General features: G+C 42.6%; 1 pseudogene; it reads left to right on the forward strand.

Annotated features, from left to right (window-relative positions):
* The window catches only part of LOC111971405 (xenotropic and polytropic retrovirus receptor 1 homolog), a 98,845-nt pseudogene that overhangs the window by 5,789 nt on the left and 77,109 nt on the right, over positions 1–15,947 (forward strand).

Consider the following 15,947-nt stretch of genomic DNA (forward strand, 5'->3'; position numbering starts at 1 on the left):
TCAGAGTTTCTTATTTCAAGCATCTTATCCTTTTCATCTCTTCACATATTAAGAACAGATAACGACCAAATGGAATTCACTGTTTTATTGTCAATCTTACACACAGCACAGCAATCATTATGGGGCAGCAGGGAGCCTAGTGGCTAGAGTGTTGGACTAGTAAKCGAAGGTTGCAAGATCGAATTCCCGAGCTGACAAGGTAAAAATCTATCGTTCTGCCCCTGAACAAGGCAGTTAACCCACTGTTCCTAGGCCATCATTGAAAATAAGAATTTGTTCTTAACTGACTTGCCTAGTTAAATAAAATAAAAATACATGTAGACACAGAACAAAGACAGTACGCTTTTCATATCTTGGGAACACACTATGAGTCATTTGAACTGTTGTACAATTCTATTACATCCCCAAGATGGTATTTGACTTGTACATACGTTTGGCTCTTGTTGCTAATTGTGTAATAAGAGGTAAAATCAACCAGTTTTTCAGCATCCAGTAACTCAGTGGCCTGTGCAAGGTGTGGGACCTCAACTTGATAAGCCATGACGTTTCTATCAAAGCGTATAGTTTGAAGTGGTTGATATTCCAAACAATAAAGCCTAGAATCAACAAGAAATATGTTTTTGACCAGTCCAAATTCTGGCATATTCCCATTCAGTACTTTGGCAAAGATCATGGACTTCTGAGTTATGTATTTACTACAGTTGATTTGGTTTACTTCATTGAAACCTAGGAAGTCCCTCAATTTTCCACGTAAATATTGTAGATCTTTAACCTCTGATAAAGGGTCCCATCTCCCTTTCATTTGAAAAAATTGGGTGCATTGAACTGTCAACATTTTGGCAGCTTTCATATATTTGGTTCTGATTAATCAAAGACTTGCAAATATTTAAAAAWTTTAGCTTGGAAGCCCATTGTTTAAAGAAACAATGTTTAGACTCGAACCGCATACACATYTGTCTAACCATTGGACCCAATGACTTTATCTGTGATGGCAAATGTATCATATAATGCTGTTTAGGTGTAACAATGCGGTCTGGAAAAAGCTCCTTCCAATGCTTCAAATGATTTTCAATGAGTAACTTCAACCTAGACACAGTCACAATGGAAAGAACAGGTGCAAATACTATCTGTACAATCTCTATTAGATCGATTATCAGTTGTATATATGCATTGACTTCCAAAGTCTCCAAAACAAATGGCAATATCCTTAGCAGGACAAGCATTTGCCCAGATTACTGTTTTAGTTTACCATCACTTGACGTTAATGTACAAACAGAAATTGGGGATCGCCGATCTCTAACATCTAGAGGGGAATAAGGGAATCAATCAATCTGTCCTGACACAACAAGATGATTCAAAACACATTTGATTTCCAATGGGGCTATGCCCTCCAAAATGACATGCATAATGTCTTGCGGAGTTTGTTGTATGATATCAAAGGTTGGTAATTCAACTAACTTGCTCCTTCTATTGATCCCATATGTTGTTCTCAGGCTGTTGCGAAGCAAGTCCGCCTGTGCCTTTTCTATTTCATCACACTGTCTGACATGCTTCTCCAAATGTCCTTTTAGTATATGCATCCTCATTGAAGTGTGACTGCATGTCTTCAAAAGAACACTCACTGTGTCTGCACTTACTGTAGGCAAAGCCCACACTCTCTTTGAACCCTGCCAGTTTATGTTGTGCCAGGGTGTCTCCACAGAGAGAGACCATGGCACCATATATCGTTAATAGTTTGCATTTTAACTCCACTGTACAATGCATCCGTCTCTTCCTTGATTCTATTCAATTTTACATCTACACCAGATTGACAGAGGTCTGCTGATCTAGCCATGGCAAGTAGCCTGATAGCAGCCAGTTTAGACCTGTATTTTGGATGTATATTTCCTAGGGTGTAGTACACCATTAACAACTTGTTTTTTGATGCAAAGGATCCTAGTGGATTACAGATCTCTATTTCATTCGTGTACGGAACAATCTGCAATGCATTTGGTTTCTCTGAAAATAAGGAATGTGATTTTAGAAGAGCARCATCAACAATGTCATGAGAAAATCTTTCCCTGCACATCTGTGGTCCCTTTTCAACCATAGACAAAATCCTTGGGTGTGATAAGAACTGTAAGAACTGATAAGAACTAGCCTCTATCTCTGTTTAATTTGAGAGATGTAGAATGTGACAGGGAAATTGTGTCCATCAGACATCATGGTTAAATACATCGGCACTGATGTCCTATAACTCCGCCTGGAATCATTATCTTCACACATCTTGCGGATTGTTGCCGAAGGATGGTTATTTTTCCCTGTAGACATTATGTACTGAGTTTGGAAATTTCAGATATACTTTCAGTATATTACTTAGTGTTCTGGTCTTCTTTCTTCATTTGTGTGAAGTAATTGACTTATCATACTATTCATGAGAATGGCTATGTAAGTAGATTACTTGAATTTATCAATCAATAATATCTTGTTCATTACGTTAACCCCACTAACTATTGCAATCATTTACTCATGAAAAGGCGTTGWTTGATTGGATTAAACATCAACAGGTCATTGCTTGTACAGTAGAGAAACTGATGAGGGATTATCCCTCTGTTTTTTCCTTTTCCAGGCGTTCAAGAGTATGCTGTATGCAGCCCAAGACCAGGCCCCATCCATAGAAGGTAAGTCAACTCCTGGTCCACGGACAAAATGAGCTCGCCCCGCACCCGTACTAACATCCCGAAATAACAGGCCCTGCTAAAAATAGAGGAAATTCCAGTGATCATCCAGCCACCCCTCACACGACCCAGCAGCCACTGGGTGCAGTGACTTCCCCACCACTGTTCAGTGCTGAGATAAGGCCTTAGGCTATAATTAATATACAACGTCAGGCTGCTAGCGAGGCGTGACAGGGACCAGCGTAATGGTTTGTTTTTAGATGCAGAGTGATGGGAGTTCTTCAGAGTTCTTCAGTTGCAGTGCAGTTAGTCACTGGATGACCACACTCAGGGTCCTCTTATAGAAGTCCTCTAAATTCAATGGTCGCATAGTACATGCTCAACATCCAACAACAATATTTAGATTAATGCCCGAGTTGTCATGCTAGAATTGGTTTACATGACAGAATGTATATCCTACTTACATCATACACAGAAGTGCTGCTCTGTGTGGAGGACTGCGTGAGGACTCTCCCCAGACGTGATGGTTGAACGGTCTGCCACTGATCTGTGAACAGTGTCTAGTTCTAGTTCACTGGGGAGCTGCATCTCTCTGAAGGTCTACTTCCAGGAGACTGGGCCGACGGGCCGGGCCTTTCTGTTAAGGTGTGAGAGAGACATTATTTCCAGTCAGTGGCTCTGTGTGTGTGTGTGTGTGTGTGTGTGTGTGAGAGAGAGTGGTGTGTCCAAGCCTCCTCTGGTCTGACTTTGATGTTTCCAAAACCAAAGTGGGAAAGAGGAAGTTGGCAGGTGCGGTTGACAGGCTAGGAGATGAACAGGGCTGGAACGAGCATGCAGGAAAAAGAAGCAGAACTGAGAATTTGCTCAATGCTGCCCGGGATCCACTCTTACTGTGTCCAGGTTGACAAGTTGAAGGTGTGGTCGGTTTCCGCTATACGACTCCAAAAGAAGACTCACTCACCACTCATGAAGCATGGAATAATCTGACAAAGACCACACTGTCAGCCTGTGTTTATAGTCTCTAGTACAGTGGTCTCTAGTCGCATCGTGGTGAGAGGAGAAAAGCCTAGTGAACAGCCGTTGACAGTACGATTAATCAGCCAAACTTTCACCTCATATTTCAACCAATGATGGCATGTGAAGCCTAAATGACAGAGTTGTCTGTGTCTAGTTTGGTGATAACATATGAGCTGTCTCCTTTAAACATTCTCCTGAGGGTGTGAGGTTGGCCTTATCCCCAAGATGGCTGATGAATCACATCCTGTCTGCCCCCTGTCAGAGCTGCCATATGTAGGTCACTCCTGAAGCCACCATGAAGAGTAAAATAATGGAAAAACAGAGAAATAGGAGAAGGAATACATGGGACCAGCTGCTGTACTGGAACACATATTGAAGGTTGTTGAATTGTTAGATACTAATGCACTGTTGGAGCTAGGAACACGTGCATTTCGCTACACCCGCTGTAACATCTGCTAAATGTGAGCAATACAATATATTTTTTATATTATTGTTTAATTTCTTTACCCCCTTTTTCCCCCAATTTCGTGATATTCAATTGGTAGTTACAGTCTTGTCCCATCGCTGCAACTCCCGTACGGACTCAGGAGAGGCTATGGGCAAGAGCCATGCGTCTTCCAAAACACGACCCCGCCAAGCCGCACTGKTTCTGGACACACTGCTCGCTTAACCTGGAAGCCAGCTGTACCAATGTGTCATGGGAAACATCGTACTCCTGGCGACCATGTCAGCGTGCATGTGCCTGGCCCACCACAGGAGTCGCTAGAGCACAATGGGACAAGGACAACCCGGACGGCCAAACCCTCTCCTAACCCGGACGACGCTGGGCCAATTGTGCGCCGCCTCATGGGTCTCCATGAGCTGCGACACAGCCTGGGATCAAACCAGGATCTGTGGTGACGCAGCTAGCACTGTGATGCAGTGCCTTACACCGCTGCGCCACTCGGAAGGCCCTGTGACCAATACAGTTTGATTTGATTTGATTTTGAACCCCTGCACTTCAGCGCCAGACACTTTACTTTTCAAATAAGGAACSAGATGAACAGGCTTCCCGTGAAATACACGCTTAGCACAGCATTTCTCGTCACACAGACCCTATTTCAAATCTGATTGAGTTAAAAAAAGGGATGATTTGATTAAATCACCCCTCAATGAAAGAGTAATTACGGGAATGTGATTTCTGAGATCTTTTTCTCTCTCTCGACGGCGAGGCCTGCCGTGTCTGAGTCAGGTTTGGTATTCTGTGAGAGTACTGGTGCCTCCGGGAGACAATTTACTGGGTTATTACCGCTCCCTCTTGCTGACCCGCTACCTGATATAGTTATAGTAGAGATTCAACATGAAGGAATACAGCACTTCAAAGCCTCTGTAAGGGCCTTCTCTTCATCCAGGCTTCTATCAGATACCCCAGAAGTGCATGTTACTCCAACCAACAAGGAAATTGGGCAGTTGTAGTCCCGTAGGGTTTGAGATTCTTGCTATGTTTTATACATGCCTTTTCAATGATTAAGGTAAGATATGCCCTACAGTATGTGTATGATGAGCACTGTGAACAGGGCATTGGAAGCCTAAGGGGATATGAAGTTGAGCTCCACAAGTTGAGCTCCACAAAGAGTCTGTCAACAAGCACCCCAAGACATTGATGGGTAGCGGCAGGGGTAGCAGCACAGTGGGTTGTGTCCACTGTTCTCAACACCGTAGGCTTTCCTGTGGTCAGGCTGAGGGCATTGTTTGGATGGTTTGGATGTGAGAGACATTTTAGAAAGATATGAATGATACAACTCCTGACACAATACTGTATTGGCCATATAATACTACCTGTTGTGTTGATGAAGATTTTAGTCTGTAGTCAATTCCCAAACAATTGCTACGCTGTGACCTTCTCTATATAGGAGTAAACATAAACCTGTTTTCAGGACTGATGAGGAAAGTCATTTTTTAATTTTGATAGAAATGCATTGATCAGCGCTACCTACCTGACTCGGATAAATGTTCAGTAATTAAGAGAGCTTGTTCTAGTTCCATACAGCACCAGAGTGCTTGTAGTGTCTTCTATGGCATTTAACCTCTTGGGAGATCCTTTGTTCTTGCTCCCTAGTTTTAATTAGAACAGCGTTTGCACTGCAGCTCAGTCCAGGAGAATGAACTGAGGAGCATCTGGCCTGAGCTCAGGCTCCTCCTCTCTGTCTCTCTCCAGTAAGATTGAATTAGATCAGGGATGGGCAACTTTGATGGGGGTTGGGGGCCGCAAAGAATCTGAACTCATCATGAGGGCCTGCAGTGGCTCGCGGGTCTGCTAACCCACATTCAAACACACACATGCAGTCAACTGATTTGTGCAAACAATTTACTACTTAACTCTCTTAACTAAATATATTGTACCAGATTTGGTTAATTTCCTGCAATAACAAATTCAATGGGGGCCACCTGGAGGTGCCCAGCGTGCCCGGTCGGTATTCGGCCATGGTTATTACAAGTTTAGATAGGTGGCTAGACTAATTTATCAATCACAAAAATGGGCTAATTGAGTGACTGTCAGTGAGTGACATAACAAGAGGAAAGCTGCTGATGCACAACCAAGTTTCCAAATTGCACCTTGTGTATTCTACTATTCTAACTCTCAACAATGAGACCCTGACTGAGTTCAAAAGAAAAAGGCCCCGTTTTTGGAAATTGATACGCGGGCCTACAAACGGGGGGTCTCCCTAAATTAGATCAAGTCCAATTCAATTAGCCTGCCGATTATGAGATTTTAAAACAATAACTGCAGATAAACACAGCAATGGGAGGAATTAGTGTGCCTCCGGAACTATTTATCAGTATTGTTACATGCCATAGTGGCCTAGTCTTTTGGCAGAGTTACATCAGGGGTGATCTAGGATGGGGAAGGGCGGGGTCCACCCCCTCCCCCCATAGCTTGACCAAGGTAGAGGAGGAATGTGGGGGAAGGGTTGTGCTATTGACTGCTCACAGGAGGACACCATAAAGATGATTTCCCACAGCCAAGCACGTACACTAAGTTAGCTGAGGTCTTTATTACAAACTGGCAGTAAAATGTTTTATAGTCTCTCTAGGTTGCTCTATAATACATAGCTTGGAGGACTGAAAGCCATACGTGAAACTGCAGATTGAATGGAATGAGGGGAGTCTTTACGTGTCTTCCCCTGAGTACATTGGTTGTTGATGTTTGATGCATAATGCCTCTGTATCTGTGTGGTTCAGTGTTATTACTGTATGGAGCAGTAGCAGTTTGAGACGGACTGTAAAAGGATAAAGCACCATAATAAAGAATGATAGCTCAGTTGGGCAGAAGAGCAGCCTTCTGGACAGGCTGAGCCCTCCCCCTCTTTCCTCGCAGCAGTCCCACTGACCACTGTTTCTGACCCAGCAGGCAACATGGCCCTCAGTGCAGCCTGATTACACTGTTATTGCAGTGGAATATTATATGACTGTTCCAGAGGAGGCTGGTGGGATGAGCTATAGGAGGAAGGGCTCATTGTAATGGCTGGAATGGAATATATGGAACGGTCTCAAACAAATGGAAACCACATGTTTGACTACGTTACATGTATTCCATTCCAACCATTACAATGTGCCCGTCCTCCTATATCTCCTCCCACCAGCCTCCTCTGGACTGTTCATACCTTGATTACACAGCTAGCCTTTGTGTTTTGTATGGAATACAATAGATGTTATAAAGTATGTGTTTATACTATACTGCTAGCTATTGGCTCAGCCAACCATCTTCAGCCCCTTTGTCATGTGGAGTTTTTCTTCCTGTGTAGCTCCTCATAGAAATCCAGGGGTGTCTCCTGAAACCTCAAAACCGTTGAATGTTTTATGCAGCTGAATCAATAACAGCAGAAAAGCAATTGTGTCTCAACTTCAGCCCTCAGGTTCAATACCAGCAGATGAGCTCCAGCACACTTCAGGTAACTCAGACCGAAGAGCCCACCAATCAGATTATTATGTAGGAAACTGACATGGAGGGAGACAATATTAGAAGTTATCTTGCTGGTTGTAAAATTGGTGAGATCGTGGTGTGTGTGTGTGTGTTGTGTGTGTGTGTGTGTGTGCGGGGGGGGGGGGGGGGGTTGGCTGCAGCCACAGACAGACTCCCCAGTCTGCATTGGTGAAGGTCGTCCAGAGTGGAGCAGTAAGCAGAGCTGTTATCAGAGAGGAGAGGGGGACAAGCTTGTTGCATGCTGAGAGAGCAACTAGCAATTAGCCTGCCTGCTTTTCTCTGGTCAAAGACCACTGAACAACACTATGCTCAATCTCTTTCATCCTCAATATGGCAGTCTTTTGTTCACACACCTCAACTGGTCACATTTACTATTGCACTTCAAAGGCACCATTGCATTAATTAAGGAAAATAAACATGGTAGTAAAAACGTCGTCACAATGGCTCCTGTTGCCTCATCGCTGCCATTCGCCTTTTAGTGCCAATTAATTCGTACGAGGAGGAATAGTAATGTGAGATAAGTACGTAATCCACTTAATGAAAGCGCTAACATGAATCACACTCCCAGAGACCTCCACCTTCCATGCTGCTTTCCACTCGCAGCTCTCCGCCTTCTGCGATGGGCGGCCTTCCATTTTGTCTGTTGCTGTTGGTTGCTAAAGGACATGGCTGGCTATTTGAAGCCTGGTGGTGGTATTATTTTAGTGATTGTTATTCCACTCACGTGTGTCTAGGTCTAGCAGCTATTATTACAGTGGGCCCGGCAATAGGGGAGACCCCTGTGTGGACCTAAGCAGGAGCTCTGAGCAGGAGCCTTCCCCAGTCTCAGTAGCCCAAGGACACAGCCCTGTACGTTCTGTGGACCAGTAGCCTAGCAGCCAGAGTCTCCCACCAGCCTGCATTATTGATGGGCTGCTTCACAAGCTGCCTCTCTGATTTGGATGAAAATGCTAATTGCTCAGTGTTAGTGGGTTTATTCCTCCTTAGCAGCGCTAGCTGCCTGATGCCATCCGTATCTCAGGTTTCTGGCCGTGCATCTGTAGAAAAAGCCTTGCGTGRTACTGCTTTTACAGTAGGAGGAGAGGAGGAAGAAGCCTGGGGGCATTTATCTAGTGGAGATTGTTAAAGATATCAAGGAGTTGAGGGAAGTGTACTAGGATAATCAGCATACTGACTGGTGCTCCAGAGAGGGAGATTGGAGGATGGGGAGGGTCAATAAAGAGCTGAGAGGAAACTCAAGGTTATAGATTAATCGAATCAGGGTAATGAACAATGAAAAAGCAGGGGACTAATTGGATGAAGGAGTGGGGAGATGCAACCTTTTCGCTCCCCCTCCTTACAAGTTGCAGTTTATTGGGATGAATCTTGTCCTGGAGGTAGACCTAAGGTTTCCACTATATGGGCCAGCTGCAAAGTCAAAATGGGTTTTATTTTAGGGTTAGGCATAAGGTTAGCAGTGTGGTTAAGGTTACAGTTAAGGTAAGGTTTAGGTTTAAAACAGTGCTTAATTTGAACAGTATCCGGCACCTCTCCGTTTTGTACCGGAACCTATTTGGCTGGATCCTGTACCTCTCATGGCATGAAATGTATTTTCTCACTTTTTGCAATGTAAACATTTTAACAATAGCAATCTTTCAAGTTGCCTCTTCGTTAATTCTCCTGCCCCCACAAAAAAACATCATGTGAAAAAGTAGATTTTTAGCCTGGCCAAATATTTGGGTTGGGCTGGACCGGGTTTATGGTTTGCGCAACAATGTTACCTATGTTTGAGACCAACTCCTGGCTGTGGCTGTGGCTGTGTGAGAAGTGTGCCAGTATCTTTCACATGACTAGAAGGAGATTCCCTTTCTATGATCTCTCTCCCTCTCTGCTCTGATAGACATGAGCCTGCAACTCTCATCTCTCCAGTGTTGCACTTCATCATTTATTTCCTTATAGAATTGCGCAAAGAGTTATGAAGGAACTGCAGGACTCCTTATAAATTGAAATACATTTCCCAAAGTTATATAATTACTGCTGTCTGTTCATAAATAAATGAAGTCATTCAGAATAGCCTACTACACCATGAGAAGGCCTATAATTTAGCCACAGAGCTTTAAAAAAAATATAGCCTAGCTGTGGATTGTAGCTCAATAATTAAGCAATAAGGCCCAAGGTGGTGTGGTATATGGCCAATATACCACGTCCAAGGGCTGTTCTTATACACGACGCAACGTGGAGTGCTAGGACACAGACATTAGCCGTGGTATATTGGCCATATATCACAAACCCCGAGGTGCCTTATTGCTATTATAAACTGGTTACCAACATAATTAGAGCAGTAAAAATAAATGTTTTGTCATACCCATGGTATACGGTCTGATATACCACAGATTTCAGCCAATCAGCATTCAGGGTTTGAACCACCCAGTTTATAACAAGGAATAGCCTACAGTTGGGAATGCGTGGCAAATCTGTCAGTGAAAAAACAGCATGCTGACAAAACAGGCCTTTCGCAATATTAACAGTAATTKAATCGAGGGAAAACACAGGTTGAAAAACAAATGGCTCCTGCTGAAAAGAGAAGGCTATGCTTTAGGCTACCAAAATATTTGATCAACTTCCAAATATTGTTTTACAAAGTAAAACGAGAGAGAGAGAGAGGCTGTTGGTACGAGCACATCGGCAATCACCAGCGAGTGAGCTGCGCATCATTGAGTTAGTCAYTGAAACTGGAAAACATTTTTAGGACTATAATTTCCTCCTCATATTGTAGCCTACAATATTGTTAGGTTACGCAAAGCCATTTTTATTGATCTCAGTTTGTCAGTGTCAAAGTAGAATAAAAAAAGTAGAAAAAAACATTCTGCCATAGTCTCCAGTCTTGTAAAATGACTTAGAGTTGCATGAAATGCGTTTGTAAAAGGCCACATTTTTCCCAGACCGTAGGCTACTAAAAAGGTTCCCCATGTGTGCAACTTCTGTAAGTGCCTCTACTCTACTGCTCTATGTCACTACACACATGTGATGATATGCTGCCTCCAGTACGAGAGAGAGAGAGAGCCTCCACATTATCTCTGCAGCTATAGTGCACAGTGCAAGAGAAGAGGGGAAAAAACCTTGATAGATGAAAGTCCATCCATTATTCATCTGTGAATTATATCTCGCCTGAATGGGTGTTGGGGAAGGGATGTGGGGTAGAGGGTGGGATGGGACAGGGGAGCACCAGGTTATTGGTGCTCGCAGTAGTCCAGGTCTTTCCGTAGAACTGGCACTTAGCCTTTTAAGGTATATGAGCAGTAGGTCTATGCAATCAGTAGGTTAGCGCCATCTCTCTCGTACAAAGGAAGTATGGATGGAGACATCCTTATGGAGACCAGCATGTTAGTGTGCTGTGTGTTGGCAGTAATCTGGGTATCATATGGATGGGCTGATAGCCAACAGACAGACTGAGATGAGAATGAGATGATGCAGGTCTCAGGAGTAAGAGTGTTTGTTCACGATTAAAAGACTCTCAGACATAGTCTCTGCTCAGTTGGCTTGTTCTGTTCACCATGACAGGTTACTGTAGCATTTTTAGTCAGACCAAAGCCTAATCAGTTAGCTTGGCGGCTGCCATCTGTCATGTTATGTAAAACGTAACCTTTTTCTTGGATTCATGGACATGATCAATCTTGCATGGGTTGTGGCGTATTGCGTCCTCTTCAAGATTATCAACTTTMATCATGGTTATGGTATTTAAAAAATAAATATTGAATTATTGTGTATTATTCAATCCATATCCATTAAGATTATTACAGCACAATATGTCATGAGTGTGGAGCCCAAAAAGTCAAATACTGTCTGAGAAAAATAGAGACATAGGCTACTATGTCCTTGTCTGTTCTGAGTTTATCGCATCTCTCTCTCACAGAGTGCACAAACACCCAGGCGTAGGAGGGGGTGAACTATAGACAATGGTGGCAGTACCATCCGCTGAGGTATTTCAAGTCCCTTTTATTTGTGTTGAGGCAAATGAAATGCATTCATTACATGCTCTTCTAATCTTTCAGGTAAACAATTAGTCTTCCAAGGCTGCTGAGCTGGGGAAATGAGAAACTGTTCATTATCTACAAGCATAATTAGTTTAATTGGGAACGATGTTCAACTCGCACAAAGCTATTTCTTAATCACGTTTTTCCCCCATTGACTTCTTTCGCCTCAAACGTATCACTTCACTTTGAAACTATCGCAGTACTGTATGTATAAACACACAATACGAAGTGTTGTGCCACTGTGTSTGTTTGTGTTTGTGCATGGGCACACGCGCCAGCAGTGTGTAGGAGAAACAGTGTCCTTCAGCGCTCAAATCTGCCCGTCTGTCCATTGTCCCTCTGGAGAGATGGCTGGAGACTGTTAGCTGATTGGCTGCTGGTATCTTCCTGGGTAACCTGCTGTCAGGTGGCTGTTGTTTGAGGTCTGTGTCGGCCCCTCCCTTCCTCCATCTCCCACTGTCTCGCCCACTGACTCTCTTTAATCTATATTCTAATGCTCAGCAGGGGGAGCAGGTGATGACATGGGGGAGCAGGAGGGAGCAGGAGAGAGCAGGAGATGACAGGGGGAGCAGGAGATGAGGTTGGAGACATAAAATAGCTCAGAAATTCTCAAACTAGATGGAAGATTATGGTAAAGCTTCTTCCCTATCTGCTATTGACAGATTCATTGTATACAACGGCAGGACTACATGCTCTATTTTACTCTGTCTACCTGGCAGCAATCAAAGAGGGATCTATTTCAAATGGCCAGTAGGAACTAGGAAACATACTTTTTTCAGAATGTATCCAACGGCTTCTGTTAGCAGAGCCATGTTGGTTTAAATTGAGTGTCTTCCCATGGGGTCAGTGTGGGTGTGTGAGAGAGAGCGAGAGAGAGAGCGGGAGTGATAGAGAGGGAGAAATTGGCCATTTCTGCAATGAGATGGAGCTCCCCCTGCTCAGTTGTGCCTCTGGGATAAACTAGGAGAGGAAGAGAGACTGGTGACATTGACAGTGAATGGAAGACAGTACAGTGGGGAGCTGGAGCCTTGGGGACCAACTTTTCTCTCCTCTGTTAAGTGCTCTCATTACAGGGATGGACAATGAAGTGTTTTTACATAATGTTGCAAAATGTCACTGAGAATAGCAATGGGTCACCTCTCCACTTTGTTTTTACTTCAAGAGGATGGCCATATGAAGCACATTTGAGGGCAGGGGGTCAAAGCATTGAGGAAGTAAAGTAATATGGTATTCTGATTCTTTAAAATGTAATTCATATCCAGTGGCATGGGAGTAGAGTGCAGTGAATCAATTATTCAATGATATTGTTCCTGGACAACTTGTTATTTTATATTAAATGTTGAATTATTAACTGTGTGTTAGATTGGAAATATGGCCTCTGTTCACGATTCTGGTAATTTATCCCAGTTACAAAAAGCCACTGTTAAGTTAGACATGCAGTGTATTTAGAGGATTGGACAGCTAGAACGTACAAACCATKATTTATGTGGAAAGGAAAATGTTTGTGCTACAGCAATATTTCACACAGCTGAGTATGTTCATTATCAGTAAAGTAATGCAGTTGTGACTCAAGTGGGTAAGTGGGTAAATAGACCATATTATCATTATCAAAGATCCAAGTTTCAAAGATCCAGGAGAACTGAATGGGCCAATTGCAACCATTGAAAGCCGCCAGATTATCGCCAGTTGATCTCACGTTAAACCATCAATACGMGCTAAAATCACCCGCACAGCTGATCTCAATTGCAGCCAACATTGGCCAGCGAATTACCACTCTCTAATGCGGATGTCGAGGTTATCTTTCAGTCTTGATTGCAGCCAACATTTTTCAAGACCATTTCGATCTCTGGTTGGTATTATCATCGGAAAAACTCAGTCCTACTTTGAGCAGACTAAGGTTGACTTATCTATTTGACAATCATTCTGTACAACTGAAACAAAGTATTTCCTTCTTTACAGGGGCAAATCTACTGGGGCAATTTACCTGACACATTGTATGAATGTGAAAATTACTGAGGATAATAGCAGACGATATTGCCACTCCTATTTGCCACATCTTCAATTTAAGCCTACTAGAGAGTGTGTTCTCTCAGGCCTGGAGGGAAGCTAAAGTAAATCCGCTACCCAAGAATAGTAAAGGTCGCTTTACTGGCTAAACTAGCTGACCAATCAGCCTGTTACCAACCCTTAGTAAACTTCTGGAAAAAATTGTGTTTGAACAGATACAATGCTATTTCACAGTAAACAAATTGACAACAGAATTTCAGCATGCTTATAGGGAAGGACACTCAACAAGCACAGCACTTACATAAATGACTGATGATTGGCTGAGAGAAATTGATGATAAAATGATTGTGGGGGCTGTCTTGTTAGACTTCAGTGCAGCTTTTGACATTATCAATCATAGTCTGCTGCTGGAAAAACGTATGTGTTATGGCTTTACACCCCCTGCTATAATGTGGATAAAGAGTTACTTGTCTAACAGAACACAGAAGGTGTTCTTTAATGGAAGCCTCTCAAATATAATCCAGTTAGAATCAGGAATTCCCCAGGGTAGCTGTTTAGGCCCCTTGCTTTTTTCAATTTTTACTAACGACATGCCACTGACTTTGAGTAAAGCCAGAGTGTCTATGTATGCGGATAACTCAACACTATACATGTCAGCTACTATAGTGACTGAAATGACTGCAACACTCAACAAAGAGCTGCAATTAGTTTCAGAGTGGGTGGCAAGGAATTAGTTAGCCCTAAATATTTATAAAACTAAAAGCATTGTATTTGGAACAAAACACTCACTAAACCCTAAACCTCAACTAAATCTTGTAATAAATAATGTGGAAATTGAGCAAGTTAAGATTACTAAACTGCTTGGAGTAACCCTAGATTGTAAACTGTCATGGTCAAAACATATTAATGCAGTAGTAGCTAAGATGGGGAGAAGTCTGTCTATAATAAAGCGATGCTCTGCCTTCTTAACAACACTATCAACAAGGCAGGTCCTACAGGCCCTAGTTTTGTCGCACGTTGACTACTGTTCAGTCGTGTGGTCAGGTGACACAAAAAAGGACTTAGGAAAATTGAAATTGGCTCAGAACAGGACAGCACGGCTGGCCCTTGGATGTACACAGAGAGCTAATATTAATAATATGCATGTCAATCTCTCCTGGCTGACAGTAGAGGATAGATTGACTTCATCACTACTTTTATTTATGAGAGGTATTGACATGTTGAATGCACCGAGCTGTCAGTKTAAACTACTGCTACACAGCTCGGACACCCATGCATACCCCGCAAGACATGCCACAAGAGGTCTCGTCACAGTCCCCAAGTCCAGAACAGACTATGGGAGGCACACAGCACTACATAGAGCGACTACATGGAACTCTATTCCACATCAAGTAACTAACGCAAGCAGTACAATTTGATTTAAAAACAGATGAAAAAACACCTCATGGAACAGTGGGGACTGTGAAGCAGCACAAACATTGGCACAGACACATGTATACACACACACACACACACACACACACACACACACACACACACAATACATACAATACATACAATACATACAATAGGATTTAGTACTGTAGATATGTGGTAGTGGTGGAGTAGGGGCCTGAGGTCACACAGTGTGTTGTGAAATCTGTGAATGTATTGTAATGTTTTTAAAATGGTATAAACTGCCTTAATTTTGCTGGACCCCAGGAAGAGTCAGGAAGAGAATGAGAATCCATAATAAATACAAATACAAATGAACTGATGGTGATGGTGTAGCATGCTCTAATTATTTTATTCATTTCAATTTATGTAATCTATTGAATACAACTGTCTTTAAACTGTCTTTAAAATAAATAGTCTGATATGGTCATTTCTTATCAATATTGGAGGTATAAAATCCCTGGAGAGTCCATACTTGAAATGTGTATCTAAATCAAGTAAATCGTGATTGAGTTATATAATCTATGTTTTTTATCAAATGAAAATATAGTCTATAAAGTTATTTTGAATGGCATATATTATATTATTTTGTCAACTAAGGTGAAACGGTTTGAAACAAATATAGGCCTATTACTTCTATATTCTTGTACTCATTCATCAGCCTTACGGTTTCCGATGAGAGGTCAATGAGAAAGATCAACTAATCTGCTGGTTTACCCTTGTTGGTTTTTCGTTGCAATCAAGCTTAGTTTAGCCAGCAGGTGCATGTAATCTCCCGTTTAGTAGTGTTTTAGGAAATCCAGTGGTAACCTGCACGAGCGTGTTAAGTTCTGCCTGTTCGTTGCAATCAAGCCA

This window comes from Salvelinus sp. IW2-2015, linkage group LG13 (genome assembly GCF_002910315.2).
Source record: "Salvelinus sp. IW2-2015 linkage group LG13, ASM291031v2, whole genome shotgun sequence".
Classification (NCBI taxonomy): Eukaryota; Metazoa; Chordata; class Actinopteri; order Salmoniformes; family Salmonidae; genus Salvelinus; species Salvelinus sp. IW2-2015.